This window comes from Ictidomys tridecemlineatus, chromosome 2 (genome assembly GCF_052094955.1).
Source record: "Ictidomys tridecemlineatus isolate mIctTri1 chromosome 2, mIctTri1.hap1, whole genome shotgun sequence".
Lineage (NCBI taxonomy): Eukaryota > Metazoa > Chordata > Mammalia > Rodentia > Sciuridae > Ictidomys > Ictidomys tridecemlineatus.
This window is the reverse complement of record NC_135478.1, coordinates 50,179,930-50,195,773: the sequence shown is the minus strand read 5'-3', so window position 1 is coordinate 50,195,773 and position 15,844 is coordinate 50,179,930.

The following is a 15,844-nucleotide window of genomic DNA, read 5'->3' as shown; positions in this document are numbered from 1 at the left end:
GCTCTCCAGAGATGGGAAATTTAAAAAATGTATTTATAATATTGCGTTGGTTATTATGTAGAGAAAGGCCTTCATATATATCTTTGGTGAGAATATTAATGGAGGAAGGTAATCTACTTTTCAAATTCAAAGGGAAAATGCCTTCTGACTCAGAGGTTCTATTTGTTAGATTCTATCTCTTGCCTAATAAAAGGATTGCAGAAGTCTTCAGAGCAACATGATAATAGTGAAAAACTGGAATCAATCTCAACACTCATCCTTATGGTACCTCAGTCTATAGAGTCTGTTCCACAAAATATAGTAGTATATAAACATCGACGATAGATCTCTAAGAGATATTACTGGTGTAAAAAATCAAATTACAGAATGGCACATATTGGCATTTATATAAAAACAAGATACATATATAATATCTGAATATACCATATAAATGCAAAGAAACAGGATTGGAAATACATACCCCAAACCTATGCCAATTTATTGTCATGGAGTCACAGTAGGAAAAGTTGAAGGAAAACTATTTTGGTTTGCTTATAATATTGAAGCCCATCTTGAATGTATTCTTATATTACTAATGTGATTCTTTTTTTATACTGGAGATTGAACCCAGGCATACTTAACCACTGAGCCACATCCCCAGCCCTTTTTATATTTGATTCTGAGATAGGGTCTGGCTAAGTTGCTCAGGGCCTCTCCAAATTCTGAGGCTGGCTTTGAACTTTTGATCCTCCTTCCTCAGCCTCCTGAGCCACTGGAATTAGAGGCATGTGCCACCGTACCCAGCACTAGTGTGAATTTTTAAAAGAACCAAAAAGGAAAGAATCTTAATTTCTCTAAGCATTCCTGAGCCTACATCTTTCCCTAAACTGAAGATCTGCTTTGCTCTGCTGTGTTTTTAATTGGTCCTTCTCCTGTATCACAAGCAGATTACTGGATGCCCTTCCTATTCCCCCAGGTTCAAACGTCCACATGCACTCACGAGTCACCTGGAAGGGCAGGGGGCTTGGAAACAATGTGACCCACGTCTCTATTTTAGAGATTAGGCATTTCAGTGTGGAGAAAAGCTCAATGGCTTAGTGTGATTGTATAGCAAGGGTACGAACAAGGACCTGGCTCTTGGGCTTGGAGCCCAAGGTCTTTCCATGACACCGAGTGTCAGGGTAAAGTCCACTTCAGGATGGCATCCTGGAGGCCTCTCCAACTGCAATGCATTATCCTCTGTGTCACCGAAAGCCCACCCACCCAGCAGGTGGGGTCTGAGGCCACCAAGTACCTACTTTCTCAACAGGTCACCATATACATAACACCTCTGTTACAACCCCGAGGGACTTTGCTGTACAGATCCTGGTAGTGTTCAACAGCCCTTGAGTCTCATTTCTGACTTGAAGAGGGAGAAGCTCAGCAGAGAAGCAGCCCACGTTGCTGCAAAGATTTCCAGCTACTCCTCATCTCTTTTTTCCTAAAAATGCTATTTCACCATCAGCAAGGTATTAATGGGCATGCTCTGTGATTCCCAAATCACATCTGAAATACCTTCGTTTTCCTTTAGAGGTGACTCGGTTAAGCAGTGATGTATGCTACAGATGAGCTTTCACCTCCATCCCATAATTATTCTACTTCAGGTTTGTCTCCCTCTATGAAACAGATCCATTTCTAAAAGGCATATAAATCTCATCATTTTAACTCAAATTTTATTTCGAATACCCTGAAAGAATACTTGATATATAAGGATCTCCTGCTGAATAACGTTTTAAATACAATCCATTAGTTGTCATCCAAAGCACCATTCAATATGGTACCCACTGGCCACAGGTGTCTACAGAACATCTGAAATGCAGCTTGTCCCAACTGAGAAAATGTCTCATTAAAAAATTTTATAATGATTATATGTTGAACAAGGAGATTCTGGATATGCATAAGTACTTAAAACAAATCTTTCTTGTTCCTCTCTTTTCCCTTTTTTTCTTTGGTTTTTAAGTGTGACAACTGGATTATTGAAAATTCCATATGTGGCTTGCATCCTGCTTGGACATCATTGATCAAAATAGTTTTATAACTTTGGAATTCTTTGCGAGCCGGTTCTCTTAAGGGGAAATTCATCTAAGAAAAGAAACATCACTTGCCAAGGGAGGTAAAATTGGGGCTTTTTGAGGAACTATTTAACATTTGATCAATTAAGTGTTAATTTAATAAAAGCAGGATGGAGTGCCCTGTGAATTGACTCTTGACTCCAAACAGTTCATGGTTAAGAAGAAGGATTATGCCATTATGCATATCATTAATTACAATTGCCAATCTCCTCCACTATTTCCAAACCACAAAAGAAACAGTTCAAAAGTTTAAAAACCTATTCTAGGTAGAAGTATTCCAAAACTTCAAGTGCAGATTATAAGTGCTTATGAGATCTAGAAAGCACATACGGGTTTATTATGAAATTTACATCTCCCAATCAAAAACAATTAAGTCAAAAACATCATCAGCTGGGCATGGTGGCACACATCTATAATCCCAGTGGTACGGGAGGCTGAGGCAGGAGACTGGTGAGTTCAAAGCCAGCCTCAGCAAAAGGGAGGTGCTAAGCAACTCAGTGAGACCCTGTCTCTAAATAAAACACAAAATAGGGCTGGGGATGGGGCTCAGTAGTTGAGTGCCCCCGAGTCAATCCCCAGTACCCTTTCCCCCACCCCCACCCTCACCCCCCAAAAAAAAGAAAAAGAGGAGACTGGGTTTGGCCTTTATCTTGTAATTTGCCAGTTCTTATTCTAGAAGAAAAGAGCACAACTGGATTAAAAAAAAAAAAAAAAAACTAAAATTATCTAATCAAAATAAGTTTGTGCCTCTTCCACTCAAGACTCAGTTATTAAAGATGAACATTGCAAACTATTTCTTATGCGTTCTTCCAGAAATCTCATATATATATATATATATACACACACACGCACACATATATATACCCCCATATATGCATGTGCACATGTATAAATGTTTATGCACATATACATGTTGATTTTTAAACGCCCACGGAATACTTGGTGTTTAAACACCTTGAGATCTTTGCATATTGTCAAATAAAGAACTGTGTCATTCTCTTAAATAACTACATAATCTCTCACTGTATAGATGCAGCATATTAAATTTAACCACCCTTCCATTAATAAGCATTTAAGTTCTTTGCAGGTATATTTTTCAATATAAACAATACTGCAATTAACGCCTTTGAACACATACATGAGCACATGTGTTGGGTAAGTTTCTGGAATGGGAGCCCTCTTGGTCAAATAATATCTGAGCTTTAGATTTTTGCCATGGGATGCCAAATTGCCCACCAGAGATGGCCTGCAATTTATGTTCTCGTTCACAATGGGTGAAAAAAAACAAAGACATTTTATTTAAGGTGCATCTATCTGTGCCAGATGAGGAAGTAGCTTTATATGGAGTATAAATAACCTATAGAAAAATAACTGCAAAGCTACATAAAATTTTAAAAATGACTCAATTTTGTGAAGCTGTCTCGCTCACCTCTTAAATTTTGTAACAAGAAATTTGAAACCGTACAATAAATAGCATTAAAAATGAATACTCTTTAAGGGAAGATATAAAAATATTAAGAAGATACAATCAAGGAAAGACAAAGCTAGCGAAATTCAGAAAAAGCCATTAGAGAAAGAGAGCCGTTTGGGGAGACAGAAGCTTAAATCAGATGTAAACACTATACAATGTATACAAATTATCAGAACATCCCACGGTACCCCGTTAATGCACATAGTTTTATGTATCTGTTAAAAATTAATTCAAAAGATAAAAGCTCAAGAGAAATGGAGAAGGGAAGAGAAACAGGAAGGATGCTCTAGAATGAGACTGAGGAGGACGGAGGAGACCCTGTGAGCATGGCGGGATTAGACTTCTCCACCCACCACACCCCCACTTGGGCCTTTGCGGATTACTCATTTGTGCTATTTTGTATCCTTGGGCATGGTGGGTTGCAGGACTGCCCCTAATTCCTTGGCACTCCCTGCACCTACAGCTTTGCTATCATGGCAGTGTAACTCTCTGTGCCTTAACTTTTCGGACTTGGCCCTTGGACTTGCTTTAGCCAATGGCCTGTGCACAGAGATGCTGTTGAACCGGCTCTGAGCCTGGCCTCTCATCCTTTGATAAAAACATGTCTTGGCCGAGCGCAGTGGCGCATGACTGTGATCCCAGCGGCTAGGGAGGCTGAGGCAGGAGGATCATGAAGTCAAAGCCAGCCTCAGCCAAAGGCAAGGTGCTCAGCAACTCAATGAGACCCTGTCTCTAAATAAAATAACAAAAGAGAGCTGGGGATGTGGCTCAGTGGTCAAGTTCCCCTGAGTTCAATCCCTGGTAGTCCCTTCACGCCCCCCCCCTAAAAAAAAATAAAAATAAAAACATGTCTTAGGTAGCCGGCTGGTCCAAGGAAGAAGAGATTCTGGTGAAGGAGATCTGGAGCCACATCAGCTGAGCCGCGCCTAAATTAGCCAACCCCCATACATGAGCCCAGCCAAGGTCAGCAGAACCAGGCAAGCCAAGCCCAACCTAGCTCCACCAACTCCTGGTCAACCTGCCGACCGTATCAACAGTGATAGATGATCACTATTTCAAGCTACTGAGCTTTGAGGTAGTTTGCTCCACAATAACACATTAATATATCATACAATCAAAGAGGATGGACTTTGCCTAAGTCTTCAAGGTTCTTCCTTCAATCAACAGATATTTACTAAGTACCTATCATCTTCAGGCACTAAATGAGATTCTGGGAAAAGAGTGGCAATGGATGAGATGTATCGCGTCCCTGCCCTTACGGACCTGATTCTAATAAGGAGAAGACAGGCAGTGAACAAATAAACAATAAAAATAACCAGCAAATGCAAATGATCAGAAAAATGACTGTCTGGCTGAATTAGATCATCTGGACAGAGGAGACATTTCAGCCCAGACTTGCCTGATAAGGAGGAGCCCGCTTTAAGCCCCAGGAGCAGAACACCCCAGGGAGAGAAGCGAGAAAGAACTCACTCCCCTGAGACGCCAAATGAGCATGTGCCGCTGGAAGACGAGGGGCCCTCTCCCGAGGCACCATCCTGCCTCTTTTCAATCATCCGTGTCTCTTTGTCACTGTAAAAATGTGCTTTGACCAAGTTGGCAAAGGGCCTGTGTCAATTGCAATTTCACAGTTCCAAGGACCTAATTATCTTTCATCAACCTGGCTTGGACTTCAAATGAAAATGAAACCCATCCTCTCTCTTCTGTTTGAAACAGACCTCGGCTGCTGCTTCCTCCCGTCTGTCTTCACTAACAAAAGCACAAGAGGAGTCAAATCCCTGCGAGCTAGTGGCCGAGAGGGGACAGAGACAGAGACCCAGTCACCAGGTTCCATACCTGGAGCAGCAGCAGAGTAACCAGAGATGCACAGATCCGTCAGTCCCGGGATTCTGCTCTCTCAAGTTGACCTTTAGGTTTGGCAGGAGGACCAGGTTTACAGGAAGGAGACCTCCTACTCCCAGGTGCAGGGGGTCTAAGTGTTTCCCAGAAGCAGCGATCCTCCAGGCCCAGCGGCAGCTGGATGTCTGCCATCAATGTAGCTGCCTTTAAGTGATAGCGTGACTTCTTTCATTCCCAGAAATTAGCTTCCCATTTAGATTCTGGAAAAGAGGACCTGGTTCACCTTGTTCTTCTATGACTTTGGAATGGTCTATCTAACCTCTGTATGCTTCAGATTTATTTATGAATGATGATCATAGCTAACCAACTACAAATTGCAATAAGGATTAAATGAGATAATACAGTTCTATGTCTTGTATAAACTGTGGAGGGTTTATTGTGAGGTATCCTAATTACTATGTCATGGTTCCCTGGGATGGGGGTGCATTGCTCTTTATCCCCACTGAAAAGGAAGTCGGAAGTGTACTTTGTTGCATAGATATAGCCCTTTCCTTTTTGGTAGTTGGGCTTGAACTCAGGGGCACTCAACTCAATCACTGAGCCACATGCTCAGTTCCTCACTTTGGTTTGGGGGGATTGTCTTATTTCATTTAACAAGATAGTCTCCAATTCCATCCATTTACTGGCAAATGCCATCATGTTATTCTTCTCTATGGCCAAGTAATATTCTGCTATGTATATGTGCCACATTGTCTTTATTAAAAAAAAATACCTTTTTTTGTATTATATTTAGAGATAGAGTCTCACTAAGTTGCTTAGGGTCTTGCTAAGTCGCTGAGGCTGGCTTTGAACTTGTGATTCTCCTGCCTCAGCCTCCTGAGCCACTGGCTTATCGGCGCACGCCACTGTGCCCAGCTTAGACTTAGCATTTCAACACAATATGACAGGTGCTGTTATTAACCAAGTAATATTCAACGTTACTTTAAAACTATTAATAAATAAAGTCTCCAAAGACTTCTAGGGGGAAAATCATCACCTCGTCTTTGCCATGATTTTTCTGTGGGCATCCATGAAGACCAGCAAAGAACTTTCTTCCCTAAATTTTCTCATATGGAAATTCTGATTACATGCCATTAACATCAGCAACGAGGAGTCTAAAATATGCAAAGTTCAGCATTTATCTTTGGACTATATTTATATTTTGTTTATATGATGGTCTGACAGCTGAGCCCAAAATAAATTTTTTTAGAAATATCCTCAATATCTCAGAATCCCTTAATTGATCCTTCTCCAGCTTGTCCCAGCTTTCTTTGGTACTAAATTTTTAACACCTGAATTCTCTCTCTCTGTCTCTCTCTCTCTCTCTCTCACACACACACACACACACACACACACACTTGTAAACAGAGGGTGTTAACTTTCACAAACTCCGATGTTCAGATCTAGCACGTGGGGTCTCAGCTGCTGTTGGTGCACTCATGTTGTGGTTCCAAGTGCTCCTGGGCTGTTGTTGGGTGGCACCATGAGGAACAGATTGCATCCCCTGGCCTTTGTCTTCTGGATTGATAAAACCATCAAGAATTCTATTCCTTTCCTTAATTGGCTTTTGTTCTAAGAAAATACCAATGTTGCCAGTCAACTCAAAAAATGCATGTTTTCCATGAGAAAGGTTACATTTATTAAACACTTACTGTTACTGGACACTGGGCTAAATCCTTCCCTTCCTTATTTCATTTCTTCTTTTAGTTATACATGACAGTAGAATGCATTCTGACACTCTATATACATGGAGTCCAACTTCCCATTTTTGTGGTTGTTCATGGTTACACTGATCATGTACTCATATATGAACATAGGAAAGTTCTGTCCCATTCATTCCACTGTCTTTCTCATTTCCATTCCCTCCCTGCCCCCACTCACCCCTGTCCTAGATTGGACACCTCCACTCCTCCCTCTTCCCCACTAACTTATTGTGAGCTGACATCCACGTATCAGAGAAAACATTCAGCCTTTGGTTTGTGGGACTGGCTTATTTCACTTAACATGATAGTCTCCAATTCCATCCATCTACCTGCAAATGCCATCATTTTATTCTTCTCTATGGCCGCCGAGTAATATTCTGCTACGTGTATGTATCACCTTGTCTTTATTCATTCATCTGTTGAAAGGCACCTAGGCTAGTTACACAGCTTAGTTATTGTGAATTGAGTTCCTATGAACGTTGAGGTGGCTGCATCACTGTAGTAGGCTGATTTTAAGACTTTTGGCTATATGTGGAGGAGTGGGACAGCTGGGTCCCATGGTGGTTCCATTCCAAGTTTCCTGAGGACTCTCCATACTGCTTTCCGGTTTGCAGTCCCACAAGCAATGTGTGAGTGCACCTTTCCCCCCACATCCTTGGTGACATTTGTCACCTGTATTCTTGATAACTGCCCTCTGACTCCGCCCCTTCATTCTTTTACTGAATCCTCACATGGGTAGTGATCATCGTCACTTTACAGGTGACGAGCCTGCTGCTTAGAGAGGGGTGTTGAAATCACCTGGGACCATGTGGAAGAGGTGAAATTTGAAACTCAGACTCACTCTGTCCAGAATCAAAATGGAAACTCCCTACCCCTGCCTCCACGTCCCATGGTGTTAGATTTGTGGGTACCTCCAGCTCCCCTAACTCCTGCCTCAGGCCTGGGACGTCTCCCTACCGTTCTAATGCTTTTCTAGAACTGTTTAGTGCATGTTTTATTAACTGAATAAAAGAAGTTGGCCTATTTCCTAGAGTCATCATGGGCTTGGGATGACCTCAGCTGGGCCTTTGTGAACGATTTTGGAGGTGGCCAGTGGACGCCAGCTGGCTCTGACCTAACTGGACCTGCCAACCTCAAAATGGGGATGAGAATCGGGAGGGAGTCATTTTAGTGCAGAATTAGACTGGTTCCAGGGTCAAGAGGCCCTTTGTCCTGGGTATTTTGCAATTTCTTGGCTGTACTTCCAGATGCCTGATGTATTTAGTTAGATGTTTACATAGCAGAATTGACTCTAGCAGAGAAAGGAAGCGTGTCCTTTCTGTGGCAAGCAGGGCAGCAGCTTATGGAGACTGACACCAGTCACATTTGATCTCACCGGCTTCCTCATCTCGTGGTGGCACCTTAAAAAGCCTCATTTACTCAAGATGAACCCTGGGGCTTTCAACTGCTATTGGAGGATGCCCCTCCATTCACTGTCAATAAGTAGCCTGGGATGGGTCAGTCCTCACTCCTGTTTCTGCTGTCTTTTGTCACTTCTCCTCATCGAGACAGCCCAGACCCACCTTTTCATTGCACTCCCTCTACTTTAACAGTCACGAAATAAATGCACACTGGTTGGATCGCATTCTAGACAAAGTCGAAAACGGTGAGAACGGTGTGTGTTTGTATAACTCACCAGGTGTCTTCTGCCTCTCCTGTCAATTGTGCAGTTCTCATGTGCGTATACCGCATTCTCTTTTGGTGCAAAACCCTTAAGGTCTCTTCCACTTTTCAGATTTAGAAGATGAGAAGCACACAGGCTGCCCTCCAGATAAATCTTTCATGGAGGTTCAAGATGGCGGCGAAGAGGAAGGCTGCATTTCCAGTTCCTCTGTGGCTCAGGATTCTCCTGCTTCCCAGGGAGGTGGGTCACAGAGGGAATTCACTGAAATTCAATCCTGGACAGTCAGGAGACTCAAATTCAGGTGTGTTGAACAAAGAACAAGAAAGTACACATGAGCTCTGAGCATCTCAACTGGCCAAATGGAGAGCTGAGGCAGGGAGACATCTTGAGGAGGTCAGGCTGCAAACCCTGCTGCAGGAGCCCAAGAGATCATAGCAAACATTGCCCTACTGTCCCTGTAAGCAGTGTGGCCTAGGGTGTGCCTAGCACAACAGGCACATCCTAGGGTACAGAGGAGACTATACCCAGAGGGACTCAAGTCAGACATACGGAGGGAAGGGCACCTTGCTTTCCCTTAGCAGGTGGGGGAGGATGAAGAGGAGGGCATGATCACTCTCAGGGATTAACCATGGGAAGGCCACATTCATGGGCAGTGACGTGTGCGTCCTGTAGAGGGTTGGCTCCCCTGCCCCTTAAGTAGAGAGTAGAGTTCTCCTGAAATCCAGACTCCCAGTAGAGATTGGCATCTGCCCAGCCACAGGGGTGTGTTGACCTCATCTCTCCAGAGCAGATGCCACCCAGCAACGTCCCTAAGGCCTGACTTAAGCTCCATTTCGAACTCTTCAGCAGACACAGCCCAGGAGTGCGTCAAACTGGTCTCTCTGGACAAAACTCTGGTCAAAACTCTGGTCCACAGCTCTTCCCATTCCATCCGCATGTCTACTGATGAGAAGGGAAGTTGAGAGCTATCTCAGCCGGCTTCAGGTTTAGACCACTCCAGCTCAGGAGTAACAGGAAAAGGAAAAGGGTTCACAACGCTAGCACTTGTGCAGGTGTGCCCTGGGCTCCCTGAGTGTGCACGCCCCTCTCTCTCAGTGTATAGCCCAAGAAGAAATGGAAGGAAAGGCAGGCACAGGCAGCAACCATCCATCCTCCTCGACTCTTTTCACCACCTCAGTGGAGACAATGCTTTCATTTTTCATTAAGAAACTCTCTTATTTATGGAGTTCTTGCTGTGCTGATTGGTTTATGGTTATATGTACATGTAATATTCCTTACTTATTGGTTCTTTTTAGTTATACATGACTGTAGGATCCATTCTGATGTAATTATATAAGCAGGGAATATATCTTATTTTAATTAGGACCCCATTCTTGTGAATGTACACAGTGGTGTGCATTCATCTATGGTGCATTCATATATGTACACAGGAAATGATACCAGATTTATTCCACTGTCTTTCCTATTCCCATCCCCATCCCTTCTCTTCATTCCCCCCCTTTTTCTAATCCAATGAACTTCTATTTTTCATTGCCCCCCATTGCCCCCCCCTTATTGTGATATATATACATATACATATTTCTTTTGTTATCATTTTTAGCATTTATTTTTTACAATTGCTTTTTTCCTTTTGAGGGTTGGATTTGGGGGCTTATTTTTTATTTTTTAAATATTATTATTATTTTTTTAGGTGTAGATGGACACAACACAATGCCTTTATTTTTATGTGGTTCTGAGGATCGAACCCAGGTCCCGCCTGTGCTAAGCAAGCGCTCTACCGCTGAGCCACAGTCCCAGCCCCTTGGGGTTTATTTTGTCTTATTTTTGCTTCTCTTTCTCTCTTTTCTTCTCCTTCTAACAGTCAAATTCTCTTATCCTCTCTCCCATCACTCAGCTTTTTTAAGATTCATTTTTTCTCCTCCTCCTTTATGGCCATCACTTGCTACACATTTTTTTGCTTTCTCTCTGTCCATATTTTGAATATTCTAAACTTTCTTTTACTTTCCTATCACATTTTACTTTCTCTTAATGACCTGTACACCTACCATCTTTTAGAACTATCTGGTTTACAGATCTCCCGTGTGCCATGTTGTTACGGCAGTGGAGATGGTAGAGTTGACACCTGATTTTTACTTTATTGCTAGATCTAGTTTAGGGTTATTTACTATTATTTTTTCAATTGCTGGCCCCACAACACTCCTGTTTTTGTGGTAATTGTTTTAATGTTGTTAATTGTTTGCTTCTGTTATTACTATTAGTTGCTTCTCCTTTATCTATGAGGTGCTGGGAATCTACTGGGACATGATAAGCTTACAGGGTACAGGTTCTGCTACTAAGATAACCCCAGTCAAGAGATAGTGCATCTTACTCCACACACAAATAACAATGCTCAAACTACAGTGATACTTTTCTACCAAGAAGAGACAAACCCCCCAAACTGACCAGTCCCCAAGTAGGAAAGACTAGGAGGGAGCCTTCAGTTCCCACTCACAGATGTCCACTTCTATAGCCAAAACAGAGATTCGACACAAAGGCTATGAAGGCCATGCTTAAGCGGGGTCTCCATCGACATCTCTCTAGGACACCTCTGCAGGAGAAGGCCGAGCCCTAAACAGGCCACCACATAAGAGTGGAGGAGAAATCCATCCCAACAGATGCATAAAACCCGACACAGGAACACAAGAATATGAACAAACAAGGTACCAAGATGCCTCCTAAAGTTCACAATTCACCAGCAACTGACTCCAAAGGTAGTGAAATGGATGAAACACCAGATAAAGAATTCAGAAGGATGATTATAAAAATAATCAAAGGATTCCAAGAGAATACAGAAAAATGACTAACTAAATTAAGGAAGTCAGTACAGCACATGAATGAGAAATTCAAGAAGGAGATAAAGATGTTGAAAAAAAACCCAAACAGAAATCCTGGAAATGAACATAATAAGTCAAATAAAACACTCAGTTGGAAGTCTTGGATCATATTGAAGAAGGAGCAAAATTCCAAATTTAGAGAAACAATAGAAATCACCACAGATAATTCACTGAAGGGAAATTAAAGTAACAGAAGGAAGAAGTCAAATTATCTGCTTTTGATGACATGATCCTATTTTCAAAAGACCCCAAAAAACTCCACCCAACATATGAACTGATAAACAAATTTGGCAAATTAGCAGTTTACAAAATCAACAAACAAAAATCAGTAACTTTCCTGTACACTAATAAAGAATCTGCTGAGAAAGAAATCAGGAAAACAATCTGTTCATAATTGCCTCAAAAAATTGCCAATCAACAAAACCCCCAGAAACAGATCTAACCAAAGAGAAGAAAGACCTCTACAATGAAAATTATAGAACGCTAAGAAAATAAATTGAAGAAGACACAGAAGGTGGAAAGACTTCCAATGTTCATGGATAGGCAGAATTAATATTGTTAAAAAGCCATACTGCCTAAAGCAACACACAGATTTAATGCAATCCCCATCTAAATACCAATGACGTCTCTCTTAGTGCTATAAAAATATCAGTCCTGAAATTCATTTGGAAGATATAAGATCCAGAATAGTCAAAGCAATCTGAAGCCACAAAAGGCAATGCTGAAGATATCATAATACTTGACTTCAAGTTATCGCAGAGTTATAGTCACAAAAACTTCATGGTGGTAGCATAAAGCCAGACACATACAGTAATGGTACTGAGTAGAAGACACAGAGACAACCCCACATGGATAGAGTCATCTAATCCTGGACAAAGGTTCCAAAAACATACACTGGAACAAAAGATGGTCTTTTAACAGGTGGTGCTGGGAAAACTGGTTACTCAGATGTCAAGGAGTGAGACCAGATCCTTCTCTCTCACCCTGCACAGAAGTCAACTCAACATGGATCAAAGATCTAGAAATTAGATGTAATTTAGTGAAGAAAGGATAGGGTCAGTACTCCCTTTCTCTATACAACCCCTAAAGATCAGGAAATAATGCCAAGAATTAATAAATAGGATGGTATCAAAGGACTTCTGTATAGCAAAGGAAACAATGTGAACAGAGATCCTACAAAACGGGAGAAAATCTTTGCTAATTAAAAAAAAAGAGAAAGAAAGAAACATAATTCCTCTCCCCAAATAACCCAACAAATGGGCAAATAAAGTAAAATGGACACTTCTCAAAAAAACAAAAAAACAAATGGTCAACAAATATAGAGAAAATGTTCGACACCTTTATCAATTAGTGAAATACAAATCAAATCTACAAAGAATGATAAACGCTGGGGAGGCTGGAGAGGAAAAGGCCGACTTGCACACTGTTGGTGGGATGGAGGTTAGGACACCCAGTGAGGCCGGAAGGCAGACCTCCCATAGGCAGACGGGATAGGGCCGTGTGGAAGGCAGGCAGGGGAGCATGATGCCATCCTGGAGGAGACACTGGGTCTGGGGACCATCCTGTGACCTGCCACTCCCTGACAGCTCCATCCACAACAACGTCCTAGTCAGAACACCTGCTTCTGTTCCTACAGCTTCAACCACAGCAGCCCTTCCTTGGGTACTCCACCCTTAGCAAGGCTGACCACAGAGCAGACCCCTACCTGAAGTGCTTCCTCTTTCCAATAGAGGTGTCAGACCACAAGGTGGGACGCTTCCTGTTAATTATGTAAATAAGGGATTGGAATTATGCACTTCTGTTCATTCACTAGATCCAAAGATCACGGAGCTTGATTGGTCCATACCAGCATCTCTCACCCCACCTATAACCCGTGCTGGGCCATTAGAAGGGCCTTTAAGACCCCCTAGACACAGACACCCAGTGGCATCCCTTTCTTGGAACCCGTGCCTCTTTGGGAATTCTGCTTTCTATTATTCTAATCAATCCTGTTACTTTGGGTCTCACCTTTGTCTGTGGATCATTCTTCTAGTTTATGAGACAAAGAACCCACCCATTCACGCTGTTTCACCACCATAAAAATCAGTATGGAGGTTCCTCAATAGACTAGGAGTTGAACCCCCGTACGACCCAGCTACACGACTCCTTATGTTTAAAGAATTAAAGTGATCACACTACAGCGATACGTGCATACCCATGTTTACCTCCGCACAGTTCACAAGAGCCAAACTGTGGGACCAGACAAGTGATTGTCAGTGGACGAAAGGATAAAGAAACTGTGGTGTATATACACAATGGAGCCTTGTTCAGCCATAAAGAAGAATGAAATGATGTCATTTGCAGGAAAAGGAATGGAACTTGAGACCGTTATGTTAAGTGAAAATAAGTCAAAAATCAGAAGGTGAATGCTTTCTCTCGTATTTGGAATCTAGAGAAGAAAACAGAAAAGAACAGTGGGTGGAGGGATCCCATGAAAATTGAAGGGAGATAAGTAGAGGAAACAGACGGGGCGGGGTGAGCAGGATGGGGCAGATAAATACTGGGGAGTGATACTGGCCAGATTATGGTTATATGTAAGCATAATCCAGACTATGATGAACATGTAAGAACAAATCCCACCATTATGTACAATGATCAGGCACCAAAAAATATTGAAAAGAAGGAAAAAAGATTTAAAAATCAAAACTAAAAAAAAAAAATAGTTTTCATTTTATTTTTTAACAGTTATGTACTTAGCATCTACTAAACACCTGCTAATGGGCTCAGCGCAAGAATTATAGAAATGGCTGGGACAGTATCCCCTCTCCCCAGGGGAAAATATATAAAATAAAAATAAATAAATAAAAGCTGGGGTGGTGGCCGTGGTAGGGCTCTTGCCTCGCAGGTGTGAAGTACTGGGTTCAATCCTCAGCAGCACATAAGGATAAATAAATATGTCCATCTGCAACTAAAAAAATAATAACTAACCTTAAAAAATAAATAAATCACAAATGCTGGGGGAAGTGCTATTTTGAGAGGCAGGTACACCAGAGAGCAGGGACAGAGGCACTTCACGTCTAGGGCTGCCCGGCAAGATGATGGTGATGATGAAGGACTCGCCAGGAAAGGGCATTGAGTTCACAAAGGTCTGCAGAACACCTACCACATTCCACGCACCAGGGGGAGGACAGTGGGTGTGACCCTGTCCTTGTCCTCAAGGACCCCAGTCGAGAAGACAGAAAGATCAACCCAACAGGAGCTTCAGAGAGCCATGGCCCTCTGAGACTTGTGCCCACGAGTTATAACACGCTCCCTCCACCCCGTGTCTGTCACATCCTGTTAAGTGAAATTAGTCCATGCGTCTTCTGGTCATTCCTTCTCAGCCATCAGAGATTTGGGCATCTGATGCTCTCTCTGTAGCAAACTGCCGGTATCTCCTGCCTCTCAGGCTCTAACATCCTCATCTCCAATGAAGCCCTCTGCTATTTGCCATCTGTCACCTACTGGCAGGTTACACCCTGGATCTTGTGATCAATCCCAGCTTCTCTACAGCCGTGTGCCTGAATCTCAGCATTGGGTTCTGACTTCAGACTGTGCTCTCTTTCCCTTTGATTATAGCCTCTCAGGCTCTTCAGGGACATTCCAGAGACCTCTGGCCCCGTGAACGGATGGGGTCTGTATTCCGCCTTCCCCACTACTCCAGGGTGAATGGCCTGGCCTTGATTGCCTACGAAAGGACTTAAAGCAGGTGATCTGTAGGAAGCCACTCACCCTCTGCAGATGCTTATGGAGCACCTGCCAAGGGCCAGGTGAGCTGAGGGACCAAGCAGAACTCAGGGAGCTCAGGCATTACAGCCTGAGCTGGTGGCTGAACAACTGACTCCATAAGAGACCCATAACTGTTTCAGGATTTTAATCTGTCTGCTTTCTGGCTAATTGTCTCCAGGCTCCAGAGAGAGAGAGAGAAAGAGAGAGAGAAATTTTTTAAAAGCCAGGACCTGTCCTAGTGTGGTGGTGCATTTATTCAATTCCTTTCTACCAAGGACCACCAGGGTGAACTAGCCGAGAACCGCCTTTCCACACACAATCTATTTTAGGCAGACCTTCCTGTCTCTGCTTGTAGCAGTTTTCTGTACTTGATACCTTGCACAAAACTCCTCAAATTCTCATTGGAATTAAAGGGCTCCCTG